A 14,742-nucleotide genomic window follows, 5' to 3' on the forward strand; every position below is an offset into this window, starting at 1 on the left:
CTTTCTTAAAAAGTTTCACCAGTTTGTTTTTTGTGAAACAAGATGCTAGTTGGTAAAAATCGAGTTATTACAGTAGGCCTTGGTATGACTATACTAGGCCGTGGTATTTCACATGACTATACTAGTAGGCCCAAGGCCTACTATACTCATATTTGAAATACCACGGCCTAGTATAGTCATTCCAAGGCCTAGTGTAATAACTCTAGTTTTACCAACATGAATCTGGTTTCATGAAAAACAAACTGTTGAAACTTGTCAAGTTTCACCAGTTTGTTTTTCGTGAAACAAGATCCTAGTTGGTAAAAATCGAGTTATTACAGTAGGCCTTGGTATGACTATACTAGGCCGTGGTATTTCACATATGACTATACTAGTAGGCCCAAGGCCTACTATACTCATATTTTAAATACCACGGCCTAGTATAGTCATTCCAAGGCATAGTGTAATAACTCTAGAAACTTGTCTATTTATACACTACCACAATTTTAAATAAAAGTTGGAATTGAGCTGATTACATTCATCCACTCAATGCTGACTTGTATTCCCCATTGACTTTCATTGGGTGGGGTTGGGTTTTGAGGGTTGGGTTTTGAAAAAATCACATACTTTTTTTTCAACTAGTTTGACAATTTTCTCTTGAAAAAAATTGGTTTCCTGATTCATGGCCTGCAGCTTTGCTCGTTCCAATATATTTCACGCAGACTAGCAATGCTGCATTTTAACTCATATGTGTATTTGCCTGCCCAGGTGTGTGAACATCAAAAAATTCAGTTATACATGGGAAGTTTTTTATTTAATTGGATTTTAAAAAATATAGTGCACTCAGTAATGGTATCAAATAAGGTTTTTTATTACCATAAACAAACAAAAACATTACACCATTTCATCTTGCCAGTGCACCCGTCCTACATCAGAAATAAAGTAGGCCGCAAATTGGTCCCTCATTTGGCCAACTTCAACGGATGACCTGAGAGTGTGCTGAGTGAATTCAGGCAATGGGTTAGGAGCATCATCGTCCAGTTCAAAGGTCGGGTGCTCTTTAGCCATCACAAAGTTATGTAGAACCACACAGGCCTTCACCACCTCATCGACTGTTTCAAGTTTAAGATTAATGGCCGTGCCCAGAATTCGCCATCTGGAGACAAGAATCCCAAAAGCACACTCGACAGTTCTTCTGGCCCTGGTCAGCCTGTAATTAAATATTTTTTTGGTGTGGTCCAAGTCCCGGCTGGAGTAGGGTTTCAGTAAGTTTCCGCACATTTGAAAAGCCTCATCGCCAACCATTACAAAGGGCAGTGGCGGAGCTTCGGTGTGAGGAAGAGGCCGTGGCATAGGGAAATTAAATTGGTTGCCATACAACCTCCGGCCCATGTCTGAGTTTTTAAAAGCCTGTGAGTCATTACCACGGCCAAATGCTCCAATGTCCACTGCTACAAACATACATCCGGCATCCGCAATGGCCATGAGTACTATTGAAAAGTACTTTTTGTAATTATAGTACTCAGATCCAGTTCTTTTGGGTTTGATGATCCGTATGTGTTTACCATCAACAGCTCCCAAACAGTTGGGAAAATTGCATACTGTCCAGAATTTGTCAGCAATTTCCATCCACTTTTCAGCGGTGGGCAGGGGCAGAAATTCTGGACAAAGAACATTCCAGAGAGCCCGGCAGGTGTCAGCAACAATTCCAGACAAGGTAGAGATTCCAATACGGTACTGGAAGTGTAGTGAAGATAGGGTTTCTCCAGTCGACAGGAATCTGTGAACAGACAAAGAAGTAAAATTAATATTTATGTATATTATTTTAAAAAACTATAAAATAAAATATTAGTACATTCACGAAAACTAATTACCCAAGGTTTTGAATACTAAATTTAAAAAAAAAACATCAGACCGCACCCCTTGGTTTAATATTACATACCGTAATGTCACCAGTAGCCGTTCCTCAGGAGGAATCGCACGACGGAGCTGTTTGTCCTGTCTCCGGATAGATTGTTGGACACGAGCAAGCAAATCCCTGAAACTTTCTTGGGACATCCGGATATAATCTATAAATTTCTCCGGGTTTGCCTGGAGCTCGCTGTAGAGGGTGTGGTATGCCCCACGGCTCTCCCGGAGTTCAACAATCGGATGTATCCACATACGCCGCCGCTGCCGTCTTCGCTCCCTCTCTCTCTTCCTTTGTTCATGGCAGGCAACTGCATACGCCTGAGCCATCGCGATGTCCAAATCCAAGTTGAAGTGAAAACTCTTCCAGCGCAGATCCATGGTCACGAGAAGAATCAAGCAAATGTGAAGAATACTGTAGACAGGGTCTATATATTAACATACCACACCCACAATGAAGTCCCATTGGTCTTGTGTGTTGTTGAATGTTTTTTTTTTCTTTTTTGGGGGGTTTTTCCAAAATCTGTAAAAAAACGCAAAGGCACAAAAAACGCATACAAACGCACAAAAACGCTGCGGTTTTTTCCTGCATGCGCATAAAAATGCTTGAAAAAAACGCAGCATTTGTATGCATTTGTATGCGTTTTTTCAATGCGTTTTTTTGCGGGAAAAACGCGCTGCAAAAAAAAGCAAGTGTGAAACAGGCCTAAATTAGTTTTGTAACCTCATTGAGCTTTGAACTTCATGGCCAGGTGTATCAAATCATGAGAAAAGATATTTAAGGTGGCCACTTGCAAGTAGTTCTCCTATTTGATTCTCCTATGAAGAGTGGCATCATGGGCTCCTCAAAACAACTCTCAAATGATCTGAAAACAAAGATTATTCAACATAGCTTTTCATGGGAAGGATACAAAAAGTTGTCTCAGAGATTTAACCTGTCAGTTTCCACTGTGAGGAACATAGTAAGGAAATGGAAGAACACAGGTACAGTTCTTGTTAAGCCCAGAAGTGGCAGGCCAAGAAAAATATCAGAAAGGCAGAGAAGAAGAATGGTGAGAACAGTCAAGGACAATCCACAGACCACCTCCAAAGACCTGCAGCATCATCTTGCTGCAGATGGTGTCACTGTGCATCGGTCAACAATACAGCGCACTTTGCACAAGGAGAAGCTGTATGGGACAGTGATGTGAAAGAAGCCGTTTCTGCAAGCACACCACAAACAGAGTCACCTGAGGTATGCAAAAGCACATTGGGACAAGCCAGTTACATTTTGGAAGAAGGTCCTGTGGACTGATGAAGTAAAGATTGAGTTGTTTGGTCATACAAAAAGGCGTTATGCATGGAGGCTAAAAAACACAGCATTCCAAGAAAAACACTTGCTACCCACAGTAAAATTTGGTGGAGGTTCCATCATGCTTTGGGGCTGTGTGGCCAATGCCGGAACCGGGAATCTTGTTAAAGTTGAGGGTCGCATGGATTCAACTCAGTATCAACAAATTCTTGACAATAATGTGCAAGAATCAGTGACGAAGTTGAAGTTACGCAGGGGATGGATATTTCAGCAAGACAATGATCCAAAACACCGCTCCAAATCTACTCAGGCATTCATGCAGAGGAACAATTACAGTGTTCTGGAATGGCCATCCCAGTCCCCAGACCTGAATATCATTGAACATCTGTGGGATGATTTGAAGCGGGCTATACATGCTCGGCGACCATCAAACTTAACTGAACTAGAATTGTTTTGTAAACAGGAATGGTCACAAATACCTTCATCCAGGATCCAGGAACTCATTAATAGCTACAGAAAGCGACTAGAGGCTGTTATTTTTGCAAAAGGAGGATCTACAAAATATTAATGTCACTTTTATGTTGAGGTGCCCATACTTTTGCACCGGTCAAATTTTGTTTAAATGCAGATTGCACATTTTCTGTTAGTACAATAAACCTCATTTGAATCCAGAAATATAACTGAGTCCATCAGTTATTAGATATATGAAACTGAAATAGCTGTTGCAAAAACCAAAATTGTTCTAAAGAAATAAGGTTAACATTAATAGGGGTGCCCAAACTTTAACATATGACTGTATATGCGGGTTGTCTCTCATGGATACATTAGAGGGTATTTGAACCCTCAATAATGACTTTTTATTATCTGTGACCCAGCCATTGAGCAATAAAAGCACCTTAAAGCATATTGTGGGCTCCAACTCTGTGTATTAGTTGTTTCTATGTCTATAGAAATACATTGTATACAGCAGTGTATGTCTTTGTGCTTGCATTCTGAATGTGTGACCACCGCCTCACTTTACATAAAATTCTCATAGAGAATCTGATAACTTTAATAACAGTTGACTCCAGTCTTTGCGTTAGGCTGTGTTCACACGTTTGTGGTTTTTTTCTCGGATTTCTCAAAATATCCGCTCGAAGAACGCCTAAAAGAAGCTTCCCATTCATTTTAATGCATTTTGCACTTTTTGTGCATATTGATGCGGTCTTTTCTGCTCATTAATTTGAACTTGGGGGCCGCATTCCTTGAAGGACAAAGTTACATTTTTAGTGATACCGTTTTTTATTCTATACACCTTTTGAACATTTTTGCTGTGTTTTTTTAAAAAATGTTTAGAGCTTGGATGTGGCGATAACTACAATATGAGTGCACATTTGTTATGTCCCCTTATTGTAGTTATGTCCCCATACAGGTCCCCATATTGTAGATATGTCCCCATACAGGTCCCCAGATTGTAGTCATGTCTCTATATCCAGGTCCTCATATTGTAGTCATGTCCCCATATTGTTGTCATGTCCCCATCCAGGTCCCCATATTGTAGTCATGTCTCCATATCCAGGTTCTCATATTGATCAAGGGAGGGTGAACCAAAGAAATACAATCATAAGGTCCATAGGTACTGAAAAAATAAAATAACCTTATTGATCAAATTTCACAGACAAAGGTGGACAGGATAACAGGTGGGCAGATAAACAACCATGCACTGTGGAGGGCAGGTGCGACCAGCAATGTAATACAGTTAGAGGTCAAAAACATAGACCACGTTGGTATCAAATCCACTGTGGATCACGTAAAATAGTACATACTCTACATAGCCAAAAATTAGAAAGATAATTGAGTTAGATATCAATAAAGCACACAGGATAAGTGTGTATTCAACGTATTTATACAGCTGACCAAAAATATAGAGTGTACTGGCCAATGTTACCTATTAATAGTACCTGGCAGAGAGTAGCAGTGGAAATAGCTGGTCAGTCTTTACACCCCGACGCACGTTTCGGATAAAAGACCTTCCTCAGGGAGCATGGAAGTGTCACCGATATGTGGGTTTAAAAAGGCAGAGGCCCGGAAGTCAATTAAGGCTGGAAGCCAGCAATTGTTGACGCGTCGTCACCCAGCAGCCAAACCAGAAACACATGAGGCCCCACGTGATCTGGCACCGGGTGCATCGCAGGCACAGAAGCAGATAGAGGATGGCGGCAGAAAGGAGGTGCACGCGCACTAGTATGCAACAGATGGAGGACCATATAAAGTACTGGCAAAACCGGGGTACATACAAATAAAAAAGAATATACAGTACATATCAGCAGCAAACTAGTGCATAAATATATATAAGGGCTGTCAATCAGCCATCAGAATTCACAATACCACAAAAAGTTAATATAATAAAACAAAATGATATAAATGCAAAAATTAATAAAGCACAAGGCTGCCAATCAGCCATCAGATGTTTAGATCCAAATATGATAGAAATTTATATAGGAAGCAACAATACATAATATCAAATACAATTACAGACGGGAGAGATACTGCTAAATCACCATATACAGTTAATATTTGGTTAGATAAATCCTAATTAAAATGTACAATGCAATGGATCAACCACGAAGGAAAAAGACAAAAATATTATAGCAGCTATTACTGGTTATATTGAATATATAGACTCCATACTTGTATATAACATATAAGCACTTGCAGATTATATCAGGATGGATATTGTATATAGAATATAAGGAAAGGACACAAAAATGCCTCGATACACAATAAATATTCTATATTCAAGCATTAACCGAAAATCAGTGTATACAGTGCCGTCAGTCAAACCCCAAACATGTTACAGTATATATTATTATATTATCATGAAAAAAATTTGTAAAAAAGTTTTTTTACATTCTTACGGAGGCGACCTGAATACACATTATCCACCCAAAGAGTTATTAGATACCTCATCAAAATTGTCAATATACAAGGACAGAAGAAGACCATATATATATATACAGCTCTGGCAGAAATTAGGAGACCACTGCACAGTGTTATAGAAATCAGCTTCTCTACATGTCTGACATCCATTCCATTCCACTGTCAGTTGAATTCCAACCAGAGCACACCTCATTCTACTTAATGTGCTTCTGATTAGGTGATCACCGGAACCAAATCTTATTTAACGAAGAAAAGTATAAAAGACCCTGCTGTGGTGTTCACAATCCTCTTGCAATAGGACAAGCTGGATGGCAAAACAAGTGCTAGTAATATCCCAAAGGTAATAGGAATTAAAAAATAACATATCCATGCGAAAGGAGTTGAAAAGTCTTCAGTGAGGAAAAGAAGGGCTCAATTCTGGCTTTACTAACAGAGGGATACAGAGAGCGTCATGTTGTCTTAAAATTTCTAAGACAGCAGTCCATTACAACAAGGTCAAGCAGTAGACATTGGGGACAACAAAGCTACAGACCGGCAGAGGGTGAAAACGACTCCTCACTGACCGGGATGACCGTCATCTTATTCAAATATCACTTCGAAACTGCAGGATGACATCAAGGGACCTACAAAAGGAATGGCAAATGGCAGCTGGGGTGAAGTGCACTGCAAGAACAGTTCATAACAGGCTCCTAGAGGCAGGGCTCAAGTCATGTAAAGGTAGAAAAAAACCTTTCATCAATGAGAAGCAAAGGAGAGCAAGGCTGAAGTTTGCCAAAGACCATAAGGATTGGACCATAGAGGACTGGAGTAAGGTAATCTTCTCTGATGAGTCTGATTTTCAGCTTTGCCCAACATCTGGTCGTCTAATGGTTAGACAGAGACCTGGAGAGGCGTACAAGCCACAGTGTCTTGTACTCACTGTGAAATTTGGTGGAGGATCGGTGATGATCTGGGGATGCTTCGGCAAAGCTGGAATTGGTCAGATTAATCTTAGCGGATGACGTATGAATCAATCCGCGTACAAGGTTATCCTGGAAAAACAGTTGATTCCTTCTACTCAGGCAATGTTCCCCAACTCTGAGGACTGGTATTTCCAGCAGGACAATGCACCATGCCACACAGCTAGATCAATCAATGTGTGCATGAAGGACCACCACATCAAATCCCTGTCATGGTCAGCCCAATCTCCAGACCTGAACCTCATTGAAGGAAGATGGATAGTCACAAGCCATCAAACAAAGTACTGCTTAAATTTTTGTACCAGGAATGACATAAGGTCACCCAAAAGCAGTGTGAAAGACTGGTGGAAAGCAGCCAAGACGCATGAAAGCTGCGATTAAAAATCATGGTTATTCCACAAAATATTGATTTCTGAACTCTTCCTGAGTTAAAAGTATGTAAAGATAAAAAAACAGAAAATCCCATTGTAGGATTTTTAAATAATTAATTTGCATTCTATTGCATGAAATATTTAAAAAATGGGAGAAGGAGGTGATTTTATTTTTTGCATTTTTTACATCTTTTTTTTAAGTAGAATGAAAAATAGAATCCAGTCATCCTCCTGGTTGTCAGAGGGTGGCACGCTCCTGATAATTCGGGGTGGCGGCTTGACTGAGCTTCTGTTCCTGCAAATCTGGGGACTTCGGAACTTTTGGAAGTTATTTATAAGTGGAAAAAAAAGTCCGGGGCCTCATACATGCAAAGCATACGCTCTACCACTGAGCTACATCCCCCATATAGGTGCCTCAGCCCCATGCCTAAGCCATAGATGCATCTACTGCATGTAAATGACCATTGCACAAAGAAATGGGAGCAGCACTTACAGGCTTTTTGCTGTCCAGCTTGTAAGTGCTGCTCTGATCCTGTGATTTTCCAGTGCTGCAGAGTCAAAACTGCCTCTGTCTGCAGCATTATAAAGAGCTGGGAAAAGAATTGTCAGGAGTGCACCACCCCCTGACAACCAGGAGGCCGAGGAGCAGTGTGCTCCTGAAGATCGGATCTTGGGACAAATCCTTTAACCTCTTTACCCTAAAGGGTGGTTTGCACGTTCATGACCAGGCCAATATTTACAATTCAGACCACTGTCCCTTTACGAGGTAATAACTCTGGAACGCTTCCATCGATCCCGGTGATTCTGACATTATTTTCTCATGACATATTGTACTTCATGTTAGTGGTAAATTGTCATTCATATAAAAAAACAGAAATTTGGTGAAAATTTTGAAAATTTCGCAATTTTCCAACTTTGAATTTTTATGCCCTTAAATCACAGAGATATGGCACACAAAACACTTAATAAGTTAAATTTCCCACATGTTTACTTTACATCAGCACAATTTTGGAACCAAAATTTTTTGTTTTAGTTAGGAAGTTATAAGGGTTAAAAGTTCACCAGCGATTTCTCGTTTTTGCAACACCATTATATTTTTAGGGACCACATCACATTTGAAGTCACTTTAAGGGGTATATATGATATAAAATACCCAAAAGTGACACCATTCTAAAAACTGCACCCCTCAAGGTGCTCAAAACCACATTCAAGAAGTTTATTAACCCTTCAGGTGCTTCACAGGAATTTTTTGAATGTTTAAAATAAATGAACATTTAACTTTTTTTCACAAAAAAATTACTTCAGGTCCAATTTTTTTTATTTTACCAAGGGTAACAGGAGAAATTGGACTGCAAAAGTTATTGTGCAATTTGTCCTGAGTACGCTGATACCTGATATGTGGGGGAAAACAATGTTTCGGCACATGGCAGAGCTAAGAAGGGAAGGAGCGCCGTTTGACTTTTTCAATGCAAAATTGGCTGGAATTCAGATCGGACGCCATGTCATGTTTGGAGAGCCCCTGATGTGCCCAAACAGTGGAAAGCCCCCACAAATGACACCATTTTGGAAACTAGACCCCTCAAGGAACTTATCTAGATATGTGGTGAGAACTTTGAACCCCCAAGGGTAACAGGACCCCAAAAGTTATTGTGCAATTTGTCTTGCATATGCTGATACCCCACATGTGGGGGTAAACCACTATTTGGGCACATGGCAGAGCTCGGAAGGGAAGAAGCGCCATTTGACTTTTTTGGCTGAAATTGGGATCGGACTCCATGCCGCGTTTGGAGAGCCCCTGATGTGCCTAAACAGTGGAAACCCTGCACAAATGACATCATTTTGGAAACTAGACCCCACAAGGAACTTATCTAGATGTGTGGTGAGCACTTTGAACCCCCAAGGGCTTCACAGAAGTTTATAACCCCCGGACGTAAAAATAAAAAAATCATATTTTTTTCCACAAAAATGATATGTTTGCCCCCAATTTTTTATTTTCCTATGGGTAACAGGAGAAATTGGACCCCAAAAGTTGTTTTTCAATTTGCCCTGAGTAAGCTGATACCCCATATGTGGGGGTAAAACACTGTTTGGGCGCATGGTAGAGCTTGGAAGGAGCACCATTTGACTTTTTCAACGCAGAACGCTGGAATTGAGATCAGACGCCATGTTGCATTTGGAGAGCACCTGATATGCCCAAACAGTGGAAACCCCCCCAATTATAACTCCAACCCTAACCCCAACACCCCCTAACCCTAATCTCAGCCCTAAGCCAAGCCCTAACCCTAACCCTAACCCTAGCCCTAACGGGAAAATGGAAATAAATACATTTTTTTAATTTTATTATTTTTCCCTAACTAAGGGGGTGATAACGGGGGGTTTGATTTACTATTTATGGTGGTTTTTATATTTGGCAGCTGTCACACGCTAAAAGACGCTTTTTATTGTAAAAATAGTTTTTGCATCACCACATTTTGAGAGGTATAATTTTTCCATATTTTGACCCACTGAGTCATGTGAGGTCTTATTTTTTGTGGGACGAGTTGACGTTTTTATTGGTACCATTTTTGGGTATGTGACTTTTTTTATCGCTTTTTATTCCGATTTTTGGGACGCAGAATGAACAAAAACCAGCGTTTCATGAATTTCTTTTGGGGGGGTGCGTTTACACCGTTCCGTGTGTGGTAAAATTGATAAAGCGGTTTTATTCTTCGGGTCAGTACAGTTACAGCGATACCTCACTTTTGTCGTTTTTTTTTGTTTTGGCGCTTTTATGCAATAAAAACAATTTTATGCAAAAAACAATTATTTTTGCATCGCTTTATTCTGCGAGCTATTATAACTTTTTTATTTTTTCGCTGATGACGCTGTATGGCGGCTCGTTTTTTGCGGGACAAGATGATGTTTTCAGCGGTACCATGGTTATTTATATCCGTCTTTTTAATTGCGCATTTTGCACATTTTGTTCGGCGGTATGATAATAAAGCCTTGTTTTTTGCTTCGTTTTTTATTTTTATTTTTTAAGGGGTTCGCTAAAGGGGTTAACTAGTGGGACAGTTTTATAGGGCGGGTCGTTATGGAAGCAGCGATACTAAATATGTGTACTTTTATTGTTTTTTTTTGTTTCCAAAAAATGAATTTATTAGGGAATATTTTTTTTTTTAATTTATTTGGCGATTTTTTTATAAATTATTTTTACACTTTTTTTTTTTTTACTTTATTACATTGTCCCAGGGGGGACATCACTGTCACACTGTCACATCACAGATCGCTGTGACAGATCAGCGATCTGACATTGGCGCTGCACCAGGCTCTCTGCAGGCACTGAGGAAGCTGCCTCCCTGCAGGCCCCCGAAGGTCCCACGGCCATATTGAATCCGGGGACCTGCAAGGAAGGAGGACCTGCAGCAGCGCTGCACATCGCGCTGCTCTGGGGGTTTCAGGGAAGCACGGGGGGAGCCCCCTCCCTGACGATGCTTCTCTAAACCCCCGTACACTGCAATCATGTTTGATCGCAGTGTGCCAGGGTTTAACATGCAGGGGCGGTCCGTGACCACCCCTGACACATAGTGCCAGGTGTCAGCTGTGATAATCAGCTGACACCTGGCCGTGATCAGCGGCGCCCCCCCCGGAGCGCCGTTGATCGCATTGACGTACTATCCTATCCTCGGTCATAGGGGTCCTGGTACCGTGCACGGTCTGATGTCAGAAAGGGGTTAAGCTATTGTTCTTTTTTCCTGCATTTACCATGTGGGATAGATCACATAATTTTTCAATATTTTGGGCTTTTATGGAAAAAGTAAACCTTATCGATGAATTCTTTCGATTTTCTTATACTTAAAGGGATTTGTTCCCACTGTACATTGCTGTAGAGCGCCCCGATGGTGACCGATACAAGAAGAAAGGTTACTTACCTACGGGATCAGGAGAGATGTCGCCTTTCAGCCGCCGCTGATTGTCTGCAGCCCATCAGGGGACATAAGCACCGCCACGAGACCGTCAGGGGGCGCAGCGCTCAGAGATGTTCCCATCCGGGAGGTGTTGTACACTTTCTTCCTAATTGATTGAGATAATCGAAGAGTGTCGTCCATTAATGAACAATCCCTTTAAAAATATGGGAAAAAGAGAATTGTATTTTTAAAAATTTGCTTAAAAAAGATGCAAAAATGGCAAAAATAGAATCCTCTCCTCTTCCCATATTGTACATATAACCAAATAATAAAGAATTAAAGTAGTTTTGCTTCATCCCTAATAGTCCAGACTGTTGGAATATGATGTCATTTATGCTGCAGAATTATGAAAAAAGAAAAACGAATTGTGAGAAGATCTATGATGGTAGATTCAGAGTCAGATTCTCGTCATGGATCGTTCTCAGAATTGAGATCACACATCAGACAGTGTGTGCAGGGGATGTAGCTCAGTGGTAGAGCGCATGCTTTGCATGTATGAGGCCCCGGGTTCAATCCCCGGTATCTCCACATTTTTGTGACAAATAACAAGAAAACTTCCAAAATATTCAGAAATCTGATAAATGTGCGGAAATTCACCAGTCTGGATGTAACACGAAGCCCGGAATCAGCGCTAAATATCAGACAGATTTGCTTTTGTTGAGGATTCTATGCATAATAACTGTCAGACCCCAGGGGGCGCTGTAACCAGCACTATACATGTACAGACCGACATCGCTAGAGACTACAGAGGAGCAGATTGTGTTTGCAGACCCCTGATCCAGTTATTCTGAGGCTGTGAAATTATAGCCTCCCGAACCTCCCCCTACCTGCCGCTGCTCCCCGATTTGTAGGCTCCGCACAACGTTTCGAAAGATGCATATCTAATGCTGGCAGGTGGAAGGAGGTTCGCATAGTAGCAGTATTATGCAGGCACTGAATGGTAGCCTTATGTGTGCACTGTATGGTAGTATTATGTGGGATCAGTGATGTGGATTTTTTGATTGATATAGATATATATCTCTGTGCATACTGTGGCCTGTCCTAATTAGACAGAGTCTTATTGAGCGCTCAAAGGAAAAGAGGAAGCTACACTTAGTTAGCAACAACTCATTCCAGCAGAACTCTGGAAACTTTATTGAATATACTTGGTTTTATCAGCTGTACAGAAAGGAGTGGTTACTCATTAACATAAGGCTGAACTTCTTATCAAATTGGTCAGTTTAAATACATGAGCATATATGGGTGTCCGACCTGGGGTTACTTAGACACCATGTGATTTACTGTCCGGAGTCTTGCACTCGTCAGCAAGTCTCCAATATCGGCTGGACCATCGGGCCTTACTTCCTCATTCCCTATGTCTGTTAGATATTTCTCAAGTCAGAAGACAATGCTGTCATGAGATGACTGGGTAGCAGGTCAACTTCCACCAACTAGTTATAAGGTTCAAACTGTGAATATGTATTTGTATGCATATGGCTATATAAGAATACATGAATATATGGAGTATATAGCAGTATGTAGCCTATAGCAGGCAAGTGAGATCTATATGAAATACATATACATATATATTTCCATAATGGTAGTATTATGTGTGCACTGTATAGTAATATTATGTGGGAACAGTATGGTAGTATTATGTGTGCGCTGTACGGTAGTATTATGTGTGCGCTGTATGGTAGTATTATGGGGCTGGGTGCTGTATGTAGTATTATTTGTGCGCTTTGTGCTAGCTTTATGTGGGCTCTGTATGGTAGAATTATGTGGGTGCTGTAGGGTAGTATTATTTGGGCAATGTAGGGTAGTATTATGTGGGATTTCTATGGTAGTATTATAAGTGCTCTGTATGATAGTATCATGTGGGCTTATTTTATTTTATTTTTTTTTAATTTGCTTAAAAAAAGATGCAAAAATGGCAAAAATAGAATCCCCTCCTCTTCCCATATTGTACATATAACCAAATAATAAAGAATTAAAGTAGTTTTGCTTCGTCCCTAATAGTCCAGACTGTTGGAATATGATGTCATTTATGCTGCAGAATTATGAAAAAAGAAAAACGAATTGTGAGAAGATCTATGATGGTAGATTCAGAGTCAGATTCTCGTCATGGATCGTTCTCAGAATTGAGATCACACATCAGACAGTGTGTGCAGGGGATGTAGCTCAGTGGTAGAGCGCATGCTTTGCATGTATGAGGCCCCGGGTTCAATCCCCGGCATCTCCAGCTTTTGTGTCACATAACAAGAGAACTTCCAAAATATTCCGAAATCTGATAAATGTGCGGAAATTCACCAGTCTTCTGTCTGGATGTAACACGAAGACCTGACTCAGCGCTAAATATCAGACAGATTTGCTTTTGTTGAGGATTCTATGTAGAATAACTGTCGGACACCAGGGGGCGCTGTAACCAGCACTATACATGTACAGACCGACATCGCTAGAGACTACAGAGGAGCAGATTGTGTTTGCAGACCCCTGGTCCAGTTACTCTGAGGCTGTGAAATGATAGCCCCCCAAACCACCCCCTACCTGCCGCTGCTCCCAGATTTGTAGGCTCCGCACGTTTCCAAAGATGCATATGTAATGCTGGCAGGTGGAAGGAGGTTCGCATAGTATCTGTATTATGCAGGCACTGAATGGTAGTATTATGTGGGCTCTGTATGGTAGTATAATGTGTGCTCTGTATGGTAGTATTATGGAGCTGGGTGCTGTATGTAGTATTATTTGAGCGCTTTATGCTAGTTTTATGTGGGCTCTGTATGGTTGTATTATGTGGGCTCTGTATGGTAGTATTATGTGGGCTCTGTATGGTAGTATTATGTGGGCTCTGTATGGTAGTATTATGTGGGTGCTGTATGGTAGTATTATGTGGGCTCTGTATGGTAATATTATGTGGGTGCTGTATGGTATTATTATGTGGGCTCTGTATGGTAGTATTATGTGTGCTCTGTATGGTAGTATTATGGAGCTGGGTGCTGTATGTAGTATTATTTGAGCGCTTTATGCTAGTTTTATGTGGGCTCTGTATGGTTGTATTATGTGGGCTCTGTATGGTAGTATTATGTGGGCTCTGTATGGTAATATTATGTGGGTATTGTATGGTAGTATTATGTGGGTGCTGTATGGTAGTATTATGTGGGCTCTGTATGGTAATATTATGTGGGTGCTGTATGGTAGTATTATGTGGGCTCTGTATGGTAATATTATGAGGGCTCTGTATGGTAATATTATGTGAGTGCTGTAAGGTAATATTATGTGGGCTCTATATAGTAGTGTTATCTGTGCTCTGTATGGTAGTATGGGGCTGGGTGCGGTATGTAGTATTATTTGTGCGCTTTATGCTAGTATTATGTGGGCTCTGTATGGTTGTA

At 40.8% G+C, this 14,742-nt stretch overlaps 2 non-coding genes across 2 annotated transcripts; both read left to right on the forward strand.

Moving 5' to 3' along the window:
* The first annotated feature begins 11,830 nt into the window (after positions 1-11,830).
* On the forward strand, positions 11,831-11,902 carry TRNAA-UGC (transfer RNA alanine (anticodon UGC)). The gene has a single exon. It is a non-coding gene; the product is annotated as a tRNA-Ala (tRNA).
* Positions 11,903-13,523: 1,621 nt separating this feature from the next.
* Positions 13,524-13,595, forward strand: TRNAA-UGC (transfer RNA alanine (anticodon UGC)). Its single transcript has one exon. It is a non-coding gene; the product is annotated as a tRNA-Ala (tRNA).
* Positions 13,596-14,742: the final 1,147 nt, after the last annotated feature.

The sequence above is a fragment of the Dendrobates tinctorius genome, unplaced genomic scaffold (genome assembly GCF_039654945.1).
Source record: "Dendrobates tinctorius isolate UK_male_01 unplaced genomic scaffold, ASM3965494v1 ptg000021l, whole genome shotgun sequence".
NCBI classification, from domain to species: Eukaryota; Metazoa; Chordata; class Amphibia; order Anura; family Dendrobatidae; genus Dendrobates; species Dendrobates tinctorius.